The sequence below is a fragment of the Cyanistes caeruleus genome, chromosome 15 (genome assembly GCF_971803275.1).
Source record: "Cyanistes caeruleus chromosome 15, bCyaCae1.hap1.1, whole genome shotgun sequence".
In the NCBI taxonomy this organism is placed as follows: Eukaryota; Metazoa; Chordata; class Aves; order Passeriformes; family Paridae; genus Cyanistes; species Cyanistes caeruleus.
This window is the reverse complement of record NC_141715.1, coordinates 18,145,981-18,167,017: the sequence shown is the minus strand read 5'-3', so window position 1 is coordinate 18,167,017 and position 21,037 is coordinate 18,145,981. Positions and strand designations below refer to the sequence as shown.

General features: G+C 41.3%; 1 protein-coding gene and 1 long non-coding RNA gene across 7 annotated transcripts in view; one reads left to right on the top strand and one right to left on the bottom strand.

Moving 5' to 3' along the window:
- KCNIP1 (potassium voltage-gated channel interacting protein 1) overlaps nt 1–21,037 on the top strand; it is a 226,951-nt gene that overhangs the window by 147,569 nt on the left and 58,345 nt on the right. The window lies entirely within an intron of this gene.
- Nucleotides 16,887–19,224, bottom strand: LOC111935679 (uncharacterized). Its single transcript, XR_002867783.2, has 3 exons — nt 19,130–19,224; nt 18,904–19,002; nt 16,887–18,191 (listed from the first exon to the last, which is right to left on the bottom strand). It is a non-coding gene; the product is annotated as an uncharacterized LOC111935679 (long non-coding RNA).

The window sequence follows — 21,037 nt, the reverse complement described above, 5'->3', positions numbered from 1 at the left end:
CCATTTTTGAGAGCTGCTACCATGTAATCTTGAAATTTAACTCTCTGTTCCTCAAATACCTTATCTCCTTTTCTTCCTTTATTTTCTTCAAGTGTGTGCCTTGTTAAGTCTCAGCTCTGTCTCTCTTCCAATAGCTTTCTTTGCTGTGGCTTGGCTGTGTGGCAGCACATCAGTGGCAGAGCTCTTGGAGCACGGCAATGGCACCACCACAGTGGTGTGGCCAATGGGGCAGAGCATGTCAGCACGAGCAGGGCTTCTCTGACTGCAGTGCCACTTCTACACAGCAAAACACAAGAGCACTACTAGAAATACATGGTCCCAGAATAGATTGAAAGGCTTGAGTTTGTGTTTTTTGGTGCCCACACTCAGATTTCTCCCTTTGCTTCTTCTCTTTCTGGCCTGTTTGTGACTGTTTTTTATCTTTAAAAAAAAAAAGATCATGCCAATGCCCTGGAATGAGCTCAGAGAGCTGTCCTTGAGTATAAAGGACCCTTACAGGAGCTCTGTGTATGCATTTACCTTTGCAAGCTGAGAGACACTTGGTGTCCTCAAGGAGGTGACAGAGCTGACTGGCTGTCACATGCTTGCTCTCTGAAAGGAAGTCATTATCAGAACTGTAATATTTTCTCTGTGTTCCCACAGCAGTCACAGCCTGGCTGTGTGCTATGTTTCTGCTCACAGGTGCTGGTACTTGGTGCACACTGACGTGTGCCCACAACACACCCCACAACGTGCCTGCAGGAGACCTCCAGCTTGTGGCCAGCATTTCTGCTTTGGGCTGTACCAAGTTATCACAATTAATCTGCTACTGGGCAGTTTCAGCTGTCATTGATGAGCATATTTTGGGGGTGTCTGCTTCAATGTGGACTGAGGATGAGCAAGTATTCAGCTTCCTGTTCCAGCTTTGGAATTTTTACATTCTTTCACTTTCTTGGCTTTTTTGAGTGGCTGATGAACTCAACAGAAAGTATTTATACCTACAGACGAGCTCTGGCCTACTAGTTACTTCTGTGCCCTCATGTGAGCCTTGAGGACTGTTCGACTTTTGTGAGCACAGAACAACCAAAGGACAGGGACCTTCTGAACAAAATAAACTTGTTTTCTACCATCTGGCATGGCTTTCTACATTCTAATGGTAACAGGAGGGTGCAAGAGGTTTTCCTCTTACTTCTTCAAGATGGTGCTTCGACAGATGGAATGTCTTTTTCTCTACATACTCAATTTATGGACAAGTAAAATGGAGTTAAAAGTAATGACTAGATCCATTTTCCTCCAGGCTTAACCTTGACCATAAAATACTTGGAACTTTTACATGGAAAGATTCTAAATCAGCAGGCTGTAACCTGTAAGAATCTGCTAGCAGTGTGTGCTACTACATATGGCTGTGCATGTAATAAACTTCTGTCTTTGTTCTGCCACTGCTGACAGGCTCATCATAGTGATCATCTAATTCACTCCTCAGAAGGTGGAAGAAATCATCACAGGAGACTTGGTGGGTGTAATGCAGTATCAGGATCCTAATTTTTTTCTGCTAATCTTACATGACTCTTAGTTTGTAATACCAGCTGGATGTTTTACATCTCTGCTTATCACCTATGCTTGAAAAATCTTTCCACTGAAAGTGCTTGATGCTTTCCAGGTGAATATAGAGCTGCACTTTTCTTGCATTCAGTGCACTCAGGCACACACAGTTTCTTCAGATGTGGGAAGTGACAAAGATTCTGTCTTAGTATATAATCCCTAATAAGCTGTCAAGATGAAAAAGGCAGGAAAGCAGGTTAGGGCAGAAGAATGTACCTGCTCTTTCAGGTGGGGAAGAGTATACCCTAATTGTAGAATCATAGAATTGCAGAATGGTTTGAATTAGAAGGGACCTTAAAGATCAACCAGTTCCAAGCCACCTGTCATCCACTAAATCAGGGTGGATCAAAGTGGCTCCACAACATTATGAGGCTTCTTTTCTCAGGCAGGAACTGGTAGTGTCCATGTGTCGTGGTTTTAAAGCAGTAACTAAAAAATTACTAGAAAACTTACTTATTTTTTTGCTGTGAGATATGGATTAGAGCAAGAGAAAAACAGGCTTAAAACTTAAAAGAAAGTTTATTAACAAAAACTATAAGAATAAGAAAATCAGAATAAAACTTCCAGAAAACCCTTTTCTCCCCCACTACCCAACAATTTTCTTGTTCACATGACAACATAGAAACAAAAAAACTTTGGTGTTTAAAACAGTCTCAATTCTTTCTGGAGTCTTTTCATCAGTCTTTGTAGAGAAACAGAAGTCTTCTTCTGCTAATTTATGGAGTTTCTCACAAGAAAACTAATTTTCTTCATAGCTTTCTATTTCTCTGATGTCAGCTGCCCAAAAATCTGTCATCAGATTTTCTTCTCCCATTTCACATCACTCTGAGGTGTGTTATGGGTCATGAGTCTGGGGATGTCATTTTTAAGGATGAGTTATTCAAAGGCAAAAGTTCTCTTCATCCATCTCTGTGAGCTTCGCTGGAAACAGAAGTTTTCTCTTTGCCTCTACAAAGCTACAAATCTTCAACTATTACTTCTCTCTTTCTGTTCCAGCACCTCACTGTATCACAACCACTTTACTTTTTGCTCAAAATCCACACTTTGAACTATTCTATTCCTCCCAATATACTCTGTCATGAATTAAAGGAGTTTTTTCAGGACACTATTGTCCATCTCCATAGCTTTAACAGAAAAATATTTCAGCTTTTTTAAGCATCTCTTTATTCTCTCCTTCTGAAGCTTAATTCTTTTCATTACTGTCTCTGATAGTTTATAAAGTCTCTTTACATGTTGATTACTCTCTTTTTCTTTCTCTGGAAAAAAAAGGATTAATCTGCAAGTCTCATCTGGGTAATGAAAAGGTTAAAATCCTGCCCAGGCTTTGTAGATGGTTCTGTGACCTCTGCCGGAGCAGCGGCTGGAGCTGTGTGCGATGGAAGATTCTTCATGGCTGCTCTGGAGAGTGTGGTCACTGTCTCAGCCTGCCGCAGGTCAAGAGCTTTTTCTTTCTTTCCTCTGCAGTTTCTGGTGAATTCAGTCACAGCAAAAACTGCCGCCGAGCCAGAGACCGGCCTGGCCCAGACAGAGCCCGGGGCAAGCCCCACAGGCCCCATCTCCCGGCCGGGAGCTGCGGCAGGCCCAGCCCAGCCCCTGCCCGGGCCGTATGGGCTGGGCCGGGCCGGGGACGGGAAGCCAGCTGGAGCTCTGTTACCTTTCACAGCCAGGAAACAAAGAGACAAAGAAATTCCCATGCTTAGGTCTTAAGGTGGTGTTCACAGGTTGATCTCACTTTTCAATGGTTAATACTGCTGTCAATTCTTAGAAATGGCCAGTTGTTGGCCAGGAGAAAAACTCTCACCAGCTTCCAGCAATTTTAACTTCTTTAGGTGTTTCTCTTTGTTTTCATAAATGCTAATCCATCACACCATGTCCCCAGGGAAATTGTATCAGCAGAAACAAGGGTGAGCCCTGAGTGCTGCTGTGTTGGTGGATGGAGCTGCTGTTCTCATGTCAGCCACGGTTCGTGGTCCCTGGCAGGGTGGTACCCCCACTCGCAGATGGTGTTAATGAAAATTCCTGCGGGGGAATTGGATGCAAGACACTGCAACCCAGTAGCAGAGTCACTCTATTTACAGTTTCATCATCTCAGATCTTTTTGAAAGGTCTGGGGACCTTCTGTGAGCCTATGATTACCACAGAGCCCACTGTGGTGGACATAACCTCTCTGGGGCACTCCCTGGACTCTACTTACTAACTAATCCTAAATCCATATTGACAGAATGTCAATTTTATTTTTGTACCTCAAAACCATCTAGCTTTAGGCTTGTTATTTAATCCAAGTTTGTTGCACTGTGAAGTGGAAAAAAACTTTTTGCTTTAATCTGTGGTTTTCCATTAAACACCTGACCCAATTTTGTCCTAACTGGAATGCTTCTGTGCTTAAAATTGCTTCCTAGTTCAGTTGTCTTGGATTCAAAGGATTTTATCAATTGTCAAAACTGTCTCTTTTTTGGCTTTTGTCCCAACCTCTGAATTGTTACTTTTCTTAAAGAATTTCTTCTATATTGTCATTTGAAAAATGGTAGAAAAATATGAATTCAATAAACATCCCAACAATATTGAGATGACCTAACTGTGACATGCTCTGAAGGGTGGGTTTTATCCCTAGTTCATTCTTGTGAAAATTCTACTGTACAATATGCATATTTTAGAGGGTGTCATGGTTTTAAACCAATAACTAAGAAAATTATTTATTTCTTGCTGTGAGATATGGATTAGAACAAGAGCAAAACAGGCATAAAACTTAGAAGGAAAAAAAAAAAGAAAGTTTATTGATAAAGTACAATAATAAGAACACCAGAATAAACTTCCAGAAAAACCTTTTCATCCCCTATCTACCCACTATTCCCTTGTTCACGTGACAACAGAGACAAAAACTTTGGAACTTTGGTGGTTAAAACAGTCCCAATTCTTGCTACAGTGTTTTCACCAGTCTTTGTAGAGAAACAGAAGTTTCTTCCTGTTAATTTATGGAGTTTCTCACAAGAAAACTATTTTTGTTATAGTTTTCCATTGCCCTAATGTTAGCTGCCCAGAGCTGCTATTATTAGAGCCCACTCCTCCCATTTTCACATCATTCTGAAGTGTGTATGGGCCATGAGTCTAGAGATAGCATTTTTAAGGATAAGTTATTCAAAGGCAAAAAAAGTCTTCTTCATCTGTTTCTGTGAGCTTCACTAGGAAACAGTTTTCTCATTGCCTCTCAAGGCTTCAAATCTCCCAGCACTTCACTATACCATAATTACTCTACTTTTTACTCAAATTTACACTTTGAACACTTTATTCCTCCCTACATACTGTATCATGAATTAAAGGAGTTCTTTTCAGGACTTCATTGTCCATCTCCATGGTTTTAACAGAAAGATATTTCAGCTTAATTAAAGCATCTTCTTAATTCTCTACCTTTTCTGAAGCTTCTTTTCTTTCCTGTCACTGGTAGTTTATAAAGTCTCTTTTCATGTTGATCACTCTCTTTTTCTCTCTCTGGATAAAAAGATTAATTTGCAAGTCTCATCTGGGTAATGAAAGAGTTAAAATCTTGCCCAGGCTTTTGTAGATGGTTCGGTGATCTCTGCCGAACAGGAGCTGAAGCCATCTGCGATGGAAAGTTCTTCATAGCTGCTCTGGAGAGTGTGGCTGTCCCTGCTTACTGCAGGTCAAGAGCCTCTCTCCTTCTTCACTCGGCAGTTTCTAGTGAATTTAGTTACAGCAAAAATCTGCAGCCGAGCCAGAGATCGGCTCGGCCCGGCCCGGGCCCGAGGAAAACCTTCCCCAGGCCCCCCCATCTCCCGGCCGGGAGACAGGGCAGGCCCGGCCCCATCCCTGCCCGGCCGCATGGCCTGGGCAGGGACGGGAGGCCTGGACCTCCGCCACCCTCCACAGCCAGAAAACAAAGAGAACCAAGAGAGCTCTGGTTTTACACTTTAAGGTAGGGTTCACAAGTTGATCCCACTTTTCAATGGCCTAAACTGCTGTCAATTCTCAGCAATGACAAATTGGTCAGGAGAAAAGACTCCAGGCAGTTCCCAGCAACTCCAACTTCCTTAAAGGTAAAGTAACTCCATGACAGAGGGGAAAAAGAAGAGGTACTCCCTAAAAATGTGATGCATCTTAATTTTCATTTATTATATAGTTCAAAATATTGTGCTTTCTATAGCACGTTTTTCAATTCTGTGAGCACATACCATCTCACATACAGTCACTATTTTGCAATAGTTGGTTTATACATTCTGAATTTAATTTAAAATTTAATTTTAATTTAATTTAAATTAATTTTAAAAGTAGGAAAATAATGTTCTTGTACATCAGTGGTGACATACTGTGGTTCTGCTAGAGGTCAGTGTTATTCACCATAGGAGAATCTGAGTTGTCTTTTGAGGGTGGAAGATCGTTGCCTTGCATGAATCAAAAAACATAGGATGAAGAGGTAGCCCAGAAAAGAGCACAGGAGGAAGGCCTCGAGGATTCCACTTCAGTTGGTATCTTCCTACATCAGAAAAAGAAAGGGAGCCTCCAGGAGTAAAACAGTCTGAATAAAAAGCACTTCTCTAGCACCTCAACAGGTTAAAGAAAGCCTTGGGAACAGGCAGGTCAAGCTTCAGTGGACCAAAGAGAAGGTATATGACCAGGGGGCTCCTTCTGCATTCCTGTTTTTCCATGGCCTATCCTCAAGGGTGTCCCTGTGTGTGACCAATGGTCATGCACAAATCAGGCTGAGCAATTCCTTTGCCAGACGGGGACAAATTGCAACTCAAAGGGCATCTGGTCTGGTACAGTGCATGAGCTGCTCTACCAGTCTAGTATTACTTGAGAAGATACTAGGATGATAAAAGCAAATCATTATCCAGTTCTGGAATGGAGGAGACCCAAATCTCACAGCCATGTGAAAAATTAGCTGCTTCCTTTACCACAGCCTAAGACACTTTTACCTTTGTAAGTAAAAATAGCTCCAGTAATTGCTTTCTCTGGGTTTTTCTCCAAAGAATGTGAATGTGTCACTTGCTTCCAGCTGACCTAAGTCTGTTTCCTAGCAGGACAATGTGCTATCTTTTTTCTCCTTGTGAGGAGGAGCACTGGCTATTGCTGGCCATCTGCTCACCATCCTCTGTCCCTTACCTACTGTCCAATACTTGTTTTCCTCAAGTTTTCTGTTTATAAAACTTGAGGATCCTATGTTGAGACTCCCTGCAGACCAGAGGGTTTGAAGAACAGTGAGGTTCTTCACATTTCTAACATTTGCTTGTCCCTGCAAAGATGTTTGGGAAAAACCTGTGCTCAGTCCTGCTCAGAGCAAGCCACCCAGGCCCTATCACATGCATCCTGTGTGGACATACTGGGAATCAGCTGGCTGCTCTGGAGCATTTATGCTACCTTCCACCTTTTTAAGGTTTCAGTAGCACTCTCTGAAGCTGTTTGCACTTTTACTTCTTGATTTTAAAAGCAATTTTTTGAGCTCAGCTGCTTAGAAGTCCCAGATGGGCTTTTTAAATACAAAAGGAAAAGGTTGAAAGGAGCTATCATTGATCCTGAGCAGAAAAGACAACTCCTGACACAACATGCACATATTGTTGAGAAGAAAGAAAACAAATGTGCTGGGACTTGTAGAAGAAACTTGAGTGCCACTAGTGCAAACATCAGAGACAAACTAAAAAGTTTGGCCTGTTAATGATGTCCTGAAGTGCAGGAGACACTTTCTGAGGACAGTCTGAGACACGGCAAAGACCTCTATAATCGAGTTAGGTGTTAGAGGTTTATTTCAGGGCGTGGGATAGAGAGAGAGAGGGAGCCTGCTATGAGCCAGCAGATAGAGCTCAAAGCGGGCTCAGAGAGAACAATACAAAAGGAGGTAAAATATGAATACATGAGCTCAAGACTTAAGATTGCTAAGAAAGAGAGTAACAGAACAGAAGTGAGAGAGCTGGGGAAAAAGAGCAGCAAAGAGTGAGGCAAGAGGGCTAAGAGAGAGTAGCAAGAGAGTAGCAAGAGAGACCAAGAGAGCCAAGAGGGCTAAAAGAGAGAGCTAAGAGAACCAAGAGAGCGAATTCTCTTTTACAATTACTTATATAACCAATACATATGAATATTCTATTCCTTTACTAACCAATCTTTCGAAGTATACTAATACAGTAACACTCATGTGCAACCTATAGAAATCGCTGGTTTTGCATATTTTTAGTTATCTCAGGGTCCTTCAGACCTTTGCTTATAAGGCTGGGGAGAGGGGTCTCAGCTTGGTTTTATTGCAGGAAAGAATGTGTTCTGGCATACCAGCCCGGTTTCTTTGAATTATTCAAACCGTGCTATCATTTGTATTTCTTCCTTAGCCTTTCTGGCTAAAGAGTCATATTTTTAATTTCTTTCTAATTCTACCTTCCCAACACTGAAGGCCTTTCTTTTAACTTATGATTATTCCTGGCCTCTCTCCTCTTTTACCTTCATCCCTGTATCTTGATTCTCCCACATCTATTCAGTGGGAAAGGAAAATGGTTCCAGAATAAAGATCTGAGTAATAAGCTAACAGAGCTGGCAGAAACACAGAGCCCGCTTTCCTAGCTATGGGATGGCATCCTCCACGCCAGTAGGGACAGTCTTCCACTTGTCCATAGATGTCTAACTGAGCTTGCAAAGGAAGTTTGGGAATGGATTTGGGAAGTTTGTTTGGATTTTGGTTTTACAGGCAAAGATAATGGGACTTGAGAGGAATGATGAGTTTGTCTTTAAAAACAAGCTGTGGGTCAGTTGATAAGATGTAGCTATCAGTGAGAGATGACAGAAACAATGGGATGGATTCCAGTAGAAGATCAAAGAGGCACTGAAAGAACACTATGAATTCCATAAAAGTTAAGAATTAAGAAGGGATTATGCATTGGGGGGGGGGGGGGAAGGTACCCCAGGTATCAGGCATTCTGGGAAGTCTGTACCTCTCAAGTACCTCAGCCTATGGGGAAAGAGAGAAGGGACAAGCGGCCGGGAATCAGGATAAAAAGGAGGCTGCGCCCTCCAAAAATTTGAGAGACCCCAGGGGAATGCCCCATGGCCTCTCCCTTTATTCGAATAAAGTAAAAGGACTCCTCTGTCTCCTTTTTGGACATAAACCTCTGGTGTTTGTGGATTAATTTTCCTGACAGACTCATCTTCAGATGTCCTACAACTCTCCTCTCCACAGAGTTTGTTTTCTGCAGTCCTAGATCACTTTCCTGGGTTCAACTTCCAGAGGACATAGGTGCTGACCCTGCAGAAGGTTTTGAAGGTTTCTCCTGCAATGTATCTTCAGGTTTCTCATTTTATTTTCAACGGTAGTCACTTCTGCCTATGAATGGACTTCAGAGCAATCTCAGAGAGAAAAGCTTTTCTTCCTTGTCTCTGCGTGGATATTTGGCTCAGTGATGATAATAAAGTAAATTGCTGTACATCTGGCCAAAGAGCAGGTAATGGTCACAGTGCATGCCCGCAGCTGCTGTTGAGTGGGAAGAGCTTTTTCTTAATGCAGCGTTCAGACTATTGTCTTTGGTAGTTTGTGCATTAGTTTCCCTTCTGAAAGTTCTCTGAATTGCTGGAAAATTGACATTGCAAGCCTCAGAAAAGCTGAAGGATAGGCTACTTTAGACTTCTGCAAAAACTTTAACAGTCCTTGGCTAAAAAGGCAGCATTTACTGTAGGTTGTAAAAGTAAACACAAATGCAGAAAATCCAATTATGTGGAATATCAAACATCTGAGTGCAAGATGAAGGAAGTTGTACATGAATGCCTGACAAGAAAACTATTGAACATATTAAATTATGTGCCTCTCCCAAAATAGCTGGATTTTTAAAAAGAATATAGCACAGCAGTACTCAATCAAGAACAAAAGTACAAGCTGCACATCAGACTTGGGACAACTTACTCACAAGGAGTACTTTGAAAGTGAGAAAATAGCTTTGAACTGCACGCCATGCCCTTGAGCAAATACACATGCATGCAAATTAGAAAGCAACCTCTCAGTAAAAGTGAAGTGATGTGACAGCACCCTCCTCTATAAACCAGGACAAAGGCAGTGGAAATAGAAAAGAGAGGTGGGAGGAATAGCCAAGCACAGAGCCAGCACCCCAGCTGACAAATGCAAACTACAGGCCACTGTGCCCTAGCTGCAAGCCTGCTGTGTGCCCACTGTTCTGGGGGGATACAGCTGCAGTCAGACTTTTCTTCTTGGTGTCTGATGACTGTTACAGTGACAGCACAGAGGCAGGAGCAGGAAACCTCAGTGAAAGAGAAATGGTCTTAAAAAAAAAAGGTTAAAAAAATCCCCCCCAACAGTTGTGAATTATTATTCTCTCTGGGAGGTTCTTTCCAGACCCTGCAACATGTATTGTTTGTTAATAAGATAAAGCAGGTTTGATTCCAGCAATGTGTTGTAGCAAACATAATGGTTATCTTCACTTTGTTTCTTTAGTTATGCAGAGTGCTGAGGTTCTTTACTCAAGCCAAAGTGTTTAGATTTACCCCTAACTCAAAAGCTTTGCATTTCAGCTGTGTCATGGTTTAACCCCTGCCAGCAGCCAAGACCATACAGCCTCTCTCTTAGTCCTCCACCAGGAGAATCAGGGAGAGAATCAGAAGAGTAAAAGCTGGAAAACTGGATTGAGATAAAGACAGCTTAAAAGGGAGACCAGAAGTTGTGCACACAAGCAAAGCAAAACTCTTTCTCCTCTTCTTTTCTGATCTTAAATACACCAGTCTTTCTTTACTTCAAAGATAGTATAAAGGCTTTTGTATGTTGGTGTTCATCATAAACATCACATGAAATAATGTTAAACTCATGATACAATGCTGGAAGCAAAATTCAGTTTCAGTTGTTCCAAATTAATTCTCAAAATTCCTAATCAATAGTTTGCCTAGTTTCTTCAAAAGCAAGATACATTTCAAAACATGCCTTAGCATACAGCCAAAAGTTGTGTCTGAAAAGTGGGGGATATTCATTGGATAGGAATAATTTCCATGTGATCCGTCTGTGTTTCCATGTGAACAGAATCCCCAAACCTTTAGCTTGAGAAGGGGTGTGAGGGTTGAGAGCTATTGAGGTGATGGGCTCCAGTTTGTAGGGAAAAGCCTCACACTGACTTATAAGCTAAATACACATGAGATCAGGCTGACATTCTATCTGACAAGCTATCAGGCTTTCTCTCATTATCAAGTTCCAAATGAAAATGTTTTCTCTTCTAGTAATGTTTACTTACTTAACCCTGAGACAAGTCCAAATTTGGAGAAGTATATAATGCCATCATAGACCTGTTTTTACAGGGACCCACTCAGCTAAAACATACGTTTTACTGTTTTCCCAGTGAAAGCCTTGCTTTCACCCAGACACATTCATCTTACATAATCCTAGATAATGGGAATAAAGCATCTGTTGGTGTTAATGATAATTTGCTACAAGCACTGGTGCCTGTCATCTCTTCTAATAATAAGTAAAATACTTATTAGTCCAAGAATTACTTCAAAGAAAAAGGTGGTTCTTACTATAAAATTGATTCCAGCTACTCATCTGGCCAAGATCTGTAGTACGTGCAGTATTATGACAAAATCTGGTCCGAAGTGAGTGGAATATAGTTAGAAAATTTGGATTTTACATTTGGTATTTGTTTAGTCATGTAAAATTTGTGTAGCATAAACATAAAAGCTGGGGAATTCATCCATGTCAGTTCTGTGTATTTTAATGAGATGATAACTAAACCTTAACTCACATTGTTCTGGGTTCAATATCTGTATAGAGTACTCCAAGGATTTTGTAGTGCTTGCTATAAGCACCATGAATTGATTGGAAGGTTGCTCCTTAGCTTCATTTAATACAGAGCTTGAGCCATTTGGCTGATTTTTTTGTTTGTTTGTTTGTATGGTCTGGTTTTCTTTGCTGCTACAGCAGGTACTGTGGAAATTACAATGCTGCCTGTAAGACCCGTGGGGAACACATCAGTTACACACCTCTGTTATCACTGCCTTTTAGCTGGGGATGGGTAGGCTCATCCTGACATTTGAAAGAGAAATGGCCATGCTCCCTCACCCAGCCTGGAAACTGTACAGCGCTGCAGCTCCCCTGTTCTGCTTTCCACGCCCACAGAGTTGGGTAACTGTTTTCTAGTTTAACCCAGAGACGCTCCTTGAATATTTCAGAAGCAGAAAAACCTGTAATTTATAAATTTATGTACTTTTTTTAGATACAAGTATCTAATAAATCATTTTCATGAATTACTGTTGCCCATTAGCTAAAGAAACAAGCCATTTCAGGCAACCTGTTGTGACTAGTAGCACAGAAAATACACAGATGCCTCCTTTTGGATCCAAGTTTTCTAAAAGCCTGATTCATAAATAAGATTTGTGTATTCACACAGTCCTAGTATTTTGGCTGGCAGGAAATGCAATCATCAAGCTGTGAAGTTTCCCACACTTTCATGCTTCATTTCCAGGGAAAGAATCATGTGTGACTTGAGGGGAAGGAGCTGCTGAGGCATATAAATATCTCTGTTACATCTCTGTTGTTTAGAAGTGATCCTATGTCTCGGTGGAGTTCTGCTGGGAGTGCTTTCTGCAGGAAATAAATCTAAACAGAACACGCACAAAGTTGTGCAGGTAATAACAGAGCCTCCTGTGTGAAGGTTGCATGTGAGCAGAGGAATTGTGACCCATAGATAAGGCTTTATAAAGGGAAGGCCTTGTAAAATCATGGCTCCAACCAGTTACTTAGCCCAAGTAGAAGGGAACTGCGGGAGAGTGACTCAGCTGGAATAGAGGTAGAGAGCTGTGTGAGCCATGCTGTGTGACTGCCACATGTCCACATCCTGGTGTATTGGGGTTGGTTGACTTGGGCTTGTTGTGCCTGAAAACTATGTAAACTGATAAGCAGCTAACTACTTAAAAAGGCTGGGGCTTTGGAAATAAAGAGCACTCCTTTGCACCTGCCTGGGGTCTCTGTGTCGCTCATTATCTCAACAGAGGTATGGTGTGTGTGGTCCCCTAATGTCATTGAAAGTACTGATCTGGCTTCCCACCTGAGGGCTTTGCAAGCGCCTTACAGGACTGTCTTTATCTGGAAGTGTGTGATACACACGGCTGGAGAGGTGCTGCTCTTTAATGGAGCACCTTTGGTTAGCTGTGGACTTACTGCTGAAATGATGCATCGATGTGTCATAATAGGATGTCTTCTCTCTTGCACTGTCTATTTGTCTCAAGTGTTTCAGGCATGAGTTGTGATCCAGAGGGAAGTATTGTGCTGAGGTTTAAAGTGTGGAATTGGTGTTGGATCTTTTCAGTTAAAATATTAATGCAGCAGAATGATCAAACTAATTTATAAATTTGACACCTTTAAATAACTAGTTTTTCGCCAAAAAATAAATTATTGAAGTGACATATATACAATGCATTTCATTTGAGCTTGTTTTAGAAGTTAAGGTAGTTCACAGAATAGTAAGAGTTGAGTCTTGGCAGGGGCTGAGGAAATAATGAGCTAAATTTGGGGAGCCTGAGGAAGAAACTCCTAATCCAAAAGGTTGGAGCACTAGTCTGGTTTGGGGGCAAAATTCCTTCTTTTTGAAGTGAGATTTGAGTGTGGGTTCCCCTTTCCCAGGAGAATGTGTCTCATCCCAAGAGGTACTCTGATCCAGGTCTCTTTCAGCGTTGTTGGTTGGGTTCAACATATAGTAGAGACAGTTGTAATAGTCACAAGGCCAAAGAGCAAAAGATATCTTTTGGCAAGAGGACTCCAAGGATAACTTCGGTTTAGAAACCTGAGTCAGAGGAAAGCAGTTTAAACTTGGGTTTGTGTGTTCTTGACCAACAGTGGGATTCCTGGTCCACAAATGTTGAAGAGGAACTCCAGGAAAGGCTTCATGGTAGTGATTGCCTGTTAGAGGGAAGTGCCCGTGTTACAGGATGGGTCCACATGTCCTTTCCAGCACCCTCCTGCTGCCTGCAGAGAGTGCAGATCTTCCAGAGCCTCCAGAGGGGTCTGTACTGTGGAGTACAGCCTGGCCCCTGATCAGGGAGGGACTTCCTCTAAGTACCTGCTCACTAAGCAGTGCTCAATCCTGCTCCTTGCCATCACTAAACTGATACTAAAAAATGCTTTGCATTGGGATTTTGCTGCCATTTGAGCTGTTTTACATGAAAGCCTGAGAAAATGGAACCATAATGTTTTGACACAGTGATAAAAGCCAGGAAATTCACCATCAGTGATGGTACTTCCCTTTCTCTTCCTTCACTGCATGACAGTTCTTGTGTAGGTAGTAATTGAGTAGAAATGACAATAGTAGTTAACTTACAGCCTTCTGCTTTGGTACATGTTAGCATTCCTTCAAGGAAAAATGTCCATTAAGAGTAAATATTTGTATCTGAATGATATGTGTTAAAAAATCGCACAGCTTGGATAATCTGCTGTAAATACCAACATCATCATAGGTGAGACTAGTATTTTTAATTTCCCTTTGCAGGTTTGCCATAGAAGAAGTGTCCTGAATTCCTTTTCTCTTCTTCCCTATTTTCATGCTTTCCCTGTTACAATAATTGCTCAGAAAATTGAAGTTTAGATCATGTTCCTTACACAATTACTATCAATTGGTTAAATGAGCCATTTTGGCTTTGAATTTTGAGTTTTTGTCTATGGTTCATTATTGTTTGCAATTAGCTGAGTGAGAAAATGGAAAATGCTGATTTATGTTTCATGAATGACAGCTCCCTATTTCTGGTTGTTCCATATTTGTGGTTAAAAGCCTGGTTTATTAATTAATAAGAAGAATTTCTCAGGGTCTTTGATCATTGATACAATCACAAGAATACTGAATATTTGAAAGGAGTTTCCAGTTAATCTCTGGCACATGTGCTGTATCACAAGTCAAAGTATCACCTTAAAAGAACTGTGCTGAGTAAATAAATACAAAAGAGTCTCACTCTCCTGTTTGGACTGAATGTACTGTTGATGAAAGTGATAGGTTTAACATTGATTTGGACTGATCAACTGTCAGGACAGACTATGAAATATCTCCTAAAATAGCTGGTGGCAAAATTCAAACAAAATTATTTTTTAAAATTATCCATCTTAATAGCTAGACCTGAAAAGGAATAACCTGGTTTTCTGAAGCCCTGGAGTTCTCAGAAATTTTATGGATTTTGGTACTTTTTAAAGCAAAGTTATTTCATTAAAAAATGAAATTTTGCGGGGGAGGGGGTTGACCTACCACCCAATTATTGGGAGAAAGTTCCCCTCAAAGCCAACAAACAAAACTGAAAAAAATCATCTCCAACTTTCAACACCAGACAGCACCAGTTCCTTTTAAGTTTTTGGTGGTTTCTGGGGATCTCCTTAATGTGAAAACTGCTCACGTAGGCATTGGTTTCCTAGCCTGTCAGCATTTTGTCCCAGTTCATGCACAGCAGGTGAACTTAAAGAGATAACTGTGTTTGCGATAAGGGACAGCAGTTCCTTATGTAACTTTTTCTGTTCTGTGTTTGCTGCTGGAAGGCTTGGATGCAGAGGCAGAGCCTTTCCCAGGACTGTGACACCAGCCCAGCGTAGCGGGTGGGCGGGGCAGGGCGGGGCAGGGCAGGGCAGGGCAGGGAAGGGAAGGTGCGGGAAGGGAAGGGAAGGTGCGGGAAGGGAAGGGAAGGTGCGGGAAGGGAAGCTCCTGCAGGGAGCCGGGCGGGGCTGGCAGCGTCCTCGGGGCACGGACAGCTCCTGCTCCTCATCACTCCCCCAGCGCGGCTCAGCTCCAGCTCTAGCTGCTCGTCAATGGGCAATGAATCAGTGAGAAATCATTCCCATAACTCAGCCCACCTGTTTGGAGTTAAGTTGCAGCTGGTTCCATTAAACCTGGTGGATATATTCCAGGTTAATGAGCACCTGAGTTGCAGCAGATCTCGATGTGTTCTGGGGGCATATGTATCTCTTTGCTGAATAGTAGTAAATACTTGTTAAATGTTTGCTAATGTTCTGTTTTATATATATATATATGTATATATACATACACACACGCACACACGCACACTTCTGGGATTTGTTCACTATGCAGCATTATTGCTTGGAAAAAATGCATTTGTGTGAAGCACAGTCCCTTGTCAGGAGAGGTACTGCTGGGGGACTGCCTGAGCTGAGCACTGGAGCACGAGGGGCTGGATGCCAGGTCAGAACCCCTGAATAGAGTGCAGGTGCACTTAGGTGCAGTAGAGCTGTTCCAGGTATGTTTGTCTCATTTATTCTCAAGTAAAACCATTTATTTAGTAGGCTGTTTCTCCAAATATCTTCAGCCTAAAGATTTCTATGTGTGTCTTTCAAAACTTTTTTGGTTTTGAAGTATGTTGGGGGCTTCTGAAATAGTGTTTTGTAAATTGCTTTTTCTTTATTGCTTATTTAGCTGTAAACAGACTTTCTAATTGTTTTAGTCTAGCAAAATTTTGAGTTGCTTGCCAAGGAGTTTGTATAGCTTTACAGGTGGGTTAGGCTTGCAGAGAGCAAGAGTGCTCTGGAGGAGGACTAAATACATTGCTTGGTTTTGACTTCAGGTAAAATTCAGATGGACTGAACACATTATTTCAGACTAAATATTAGCAACCTGCTCTGAGTGCACTATGGGAGGTTAACTTATTTTGTCTCCAAAGAATATAGCAGGAGATAAAGGCAGGGGAGCCAAGTAGTATGAACTGAGTCATAAACTTGGCTGCATGGTTGTCTCTTGTGGAAGTAAACATTGCTTAGGGAAAAATTGTATGGTAAAAATATTTTCTTTAACTTTTCTTTTTTTAGTTCTTTGTTTTTTCTAAGATTAGCTATGTATTATATAAGAGGATTGGAGCAAGTCCTTGTCCTTGCTCTGTTTCTGTCTCTGCTCAAAAGCCTTCATGGTCCCTCTCTCTAGATTCTCCAAAGTTTGTCTTTCTTACATTTCCTATCAGATTAAACTACAGCTGCCATGGTAGTGCAGTTGAAAGACAGAAAGGAGAGCCTTCATTGGCAATGTTCAATCTGAACTGATTCATTTGGATTAAAATAACAGTAAATCTGGAATGACTTGGATTTTTACTTTTACTTTGTTTTCCAGCTTAAATGGCTGCTTATTATGAATTGGGGAAATCCCTCTGGCAATGTGCTGAAACAGTTAAAAGCAAATTGTATGCATTATGTTCAGCCCAACAGTCTGGTGGTTTAGAAGATAAGTACTTCTCAGCATGAATGAAAAGTGAATTGTATTAGAGAATGAAGGTTTTGATGAGAACTTACATAAAAAATCCACCCAAACTTCCATTTTAAAATATATCATGTTTAGTCCTGCAGAGAAGTCTTATTTTTATTTTTTTTTCATTTCAGACAGTAGTACCAAACTTATATTTTAAAAATATTTTAATGACAGTTGACATCTGAACCCTCCCCTCCAGCTGTGTAGGGGGAAATAATCTATTCTTGAGTTTTCCTTGCTGCAGTTGTAATAACCCTTGAATATGCTAGGCCAAATGCCTTTCCAGAGTGATACAAGGTTTTGTCTCCTAGATGGTCAGAGCTGAGGAAAGCTTTCCTGCAGAGGGCATTGCAAATGCTGCAGCAGAGTCGTCACCAGGCAAACTTATTTCTTGGCTCCTCAGAGGGTGACAGGTGCTCCTTCTTGTCCAGAGATGACTATAATATCATATTTCTAGCCAAGGTACAATTGATACAGAAACTGCAGATAGATGGACTACTGCCTGTGTGTGTTTGCTTGAGTCTGAAAAGCATTTGCCCTAGGAAGTGAATTTAAATTCTGGTAAATTATATGTGAACATAACCAAAAATTGTTCCCTTGAAGCACTGAGAGAGACTGATAAAGTTCAACTGATCATCATGAATGAAAGTCACAAAATGTAACTTGTCAAGTCTAATGGCTTTCACAAGTCTAATACCTTTTAAGTATAATAGAAAACGAAATAATTCAGCTTTCAACATACATACAGTAGAACTCGGAGTGTACTGTGGTCCATATGTGTTATCTGAAACCCGTTAAAAATATAAACTATAACAAAAAGCAAATTAAGAAAAAGAAACCCCAAGACAACTGATGCAAATGGAAACATGATTTGCCCCTGACCAGCGTTATCAAACTTTTTATCTCAATTAATGAGTTTTCTCACTTTTATGCTTCCAATTCTCTCCCCTGTCCCACTGAGGGGGATCAAGGGAGAAGATTCATGGGCCACGACAGCAGGTAACTGCCAGCTTGATCAATTCCAAACTAAGCATTTTTACTTTTGTAATCTGGAGCACCTCTCAGAGCACATATAGGATGCGGGAAAGTAGCACCTAGAATTTTCTAGTGTGCATTGTAGTTGAGCTGGGAAATGCACTGCATACATCAATGCTCATTACATATTGCCAAACATATGTCAAACAAGACCCATGCTTGTGGTTTTCACCTGGCAGAAATTCTTTCCTCTTCAACACCAATTTCTCGATCGCTGTACACTGCTGTTCCTGAGGGCTCTGATGAATGTGTGTGCTTAGGGCCTGGCTTGCTGCTGCTGTGTGTTAGTTGACGGTCACGCCATGGGAACTGATGGCTTCTGGTCCTACAGCAATGAACCAAGAGGCCCTGTGATGCAGCAACATAGTATCTGAGAAGCTGTGAAGGAAAGCACAGTTTTCAGTGAACAAAGAGGGGAAGGAAAATGCCAAAATCCCATCAATACTCTGTGCAGAGTGGGAAGGATTGACTTCAGTGACCTGATGTCTGTCTTAAAATCTGTCCTGTATTAGCTTTAATGACTTTGTAAACATGGGTTGTTTTTTTACATATAGTATACCAGATTGCTTAGTGATGGCAGGTATAGAAATCTCACAGGGGAAACATAAGAGCAGGGATAGTGAAGGCAGCAGCTCTGGCTGGAGAAGCAACACAGATGTGCTTTGTGCTTGCTCTAAGGATAAATGAAAGACTTTTAATATCTAGATTTTTCACTTCTGCTTTTTCTTAGCAGTTCCCTCAAAAGATGCAACTTTCTTTGTTTAATGAATGCTTTATACAAACTTGATTAGAAGGCAAATCAAAGCTTACTCTGCAATGGATGCAAACATTCCAAAATCCCAATTCATCTGCTGCCATAAGCAGCAAACAAGCTGCTTTCTCATTTCAGTGCTATCAAATAATTCAGCATTCAAATTAACCATAGACCTCAGGAAAATCAATAATACAGTTATGCATGAACTAAAGCATGGCTTCTGTTCAAATAAGCCTACTCATTTCTAGCATATTCTGGTTCAGCAAATCTTTAATATGCAGTTCCCTGTCTGGGAAGGCTGCTCACAGCAATGCATTGATGGCAAAAGTGCAGTACCTGTGTCCTCAGACCAATGTTCTTGCTTGGTTTTTCCTTTATGATGCAGATAACAAAGAGCTGCGGAAGGATCGTGTAGGTAATAAAGAACTGCGGCATCTGAAAATAAAGAAGCAACTAATTTCAGATCTGCAGGTCCAAGATGTGCAGTTGACAGTTGAGATCTGCAGAGAGAAACTACAAGTTCCTGTTCCATCAGTTTGAAGCTGGAGGTGTGGAATTTTACCCATAAAAACTCAAGTGTAGATCAGCTTGATGAGGTAAAGGGTCAGAAAAGAGATCATTCAAAGTGTGGCTCCAGAGTTTCATTATAGCTGCTGGGATCATATGACTGGTACTTAGTAGATGAAAGCTTTTAATTATTCTCATGTCTTCACACCTGCTGGCAATTATAGCATCTTGTCTCATCTGGGGTTCTGTGCCTTTCTTGTGGCAAACTGAAGTCCATTCTCATTTAGTGAAGGTTTTAGCAGTAGTTCTGTACAGCGTGAAGATCAGTTCAAGATAATGAAGCACTTTGCATGAATAAGTGATTGTCAGGATTGATGTTTGAGCTGCTTGAGGACAAAAAGTGACTTGTCTGATGTTGCTTATGAGGTAAGTAGGCAAACTGGGAGCAGTACCTGTATCTAATATCTACATATCTGGATCAGTTTTTCTTTTCTCATTTTGTCTCTCATTTATTTTTTCCTTCAGCAAAACTAAACTTTTTCAACCTGATCCTATTAAGAAATCTAATTAGTGCTACAGCTTGCAGGGCACTATTATCATGTTGACTTTTAATCATGCCACTGTGAGAGTGTTTTTCCTGAACCCTGAGTGTTACAGAATAATTAACTTGAACATGCTGAGGCAGAAAACTTTTCTTAAAAGAGAAAAAAAACTCTTTCAAGTATTGTGTATTTACTAGCTGCTTATGTGATGTAAGAAAAAAGGTGAGCTCTCCAGACTGGGCAGCTGAGCTTCATGTTGTCTTTGTAGCAGTCCTCCATGAGTGGAACAGATTGTCTTGTGTAAGAAAGTGCAAGCTGACTAATAAAATCAGCTGAAGGACTACAAAATTGAGCTTCCTTTGTAAAAGGACTGACCACCAATTTCAGGGATCTCTGAAGGTTTGTGTAATTGCTTCTTACGGCTGTGTCTTAGTTATGAAATGCTTTCTTTTAATTAAACCATCATTTTTCTGGTAAGTACCACTTTTACTTGATTTTTAATTAGGGGGAAAAACTGCTGTGCTCTGCTGGGCATTCAGAGAATACCAAGAATAAAGAAGTTTACAAACAGAATGTCAAACCTTGTGAGTGTTTCTTCATTGGCCCCTTCCCCAGACCTCATTTCTACACTTGGGTTTTGCCCATGCTGTAGTAGTCATGGCTCTACAATGTCTATTAACCCTGCTGGGATGAAGTAAGTCCAGCAAAATTTTTATCTAAATTCCCTAGTAAAATAGGAGTTGGGAGGACAAGGGAAAGGTCTGGAAAAGTCCTTTCTTCAAGAGTGACCCTGCCTTGCAGAGCCGGGGAATGTGAGGGCTGTCCTGTAGTTCCGATTGGGAAAGGCGATAAAGAACGACACTGGACTCTCCACGGAGTCACAACACGAGAATTCCCTAGTTTATTGCTTTAGCCCTGTCTTATAGACAGATACGTGGAAAGTACAGAAAAGAAACTCTTATTGGTTAGCAAAGTGCTACATTACCATCATTGGTCAGGGGCACTCTGCCCCCTGACCCTCTCGTGCAAGGTAAACACAAGGAACAGACAAACAGCACCTGGCAGTTGTATTCTGTATCTGAGGATTGTTTTGAAATCCTCCTTTGAATTCCCAGGCTAGCTTCTCAGGCAGGACTGAGAGGCTATGGGCCTGCAGTCTCTGCAGCTCTCTGCAGCCTGTTCTAAAGCTAGCATCCATACTGTCCTGTCTGTGCTGCCTCTGCTGTCACTGTGACTGAGTGTCCTGAGCCTGGGGACGGAGGTGCTGCCTTGCAGAATGGAGATTTTCCCTTTTGAGCATTTTAAGTTTGTATTTTGCCCCACAGTAGTTGCATTTTGTAAGACAGTAGAAGTTGTTCCCTTTTTAAGGGGAAGAGAATAGAATTAATATATTGAATCACTAGAAACCTGGGACAGACTCC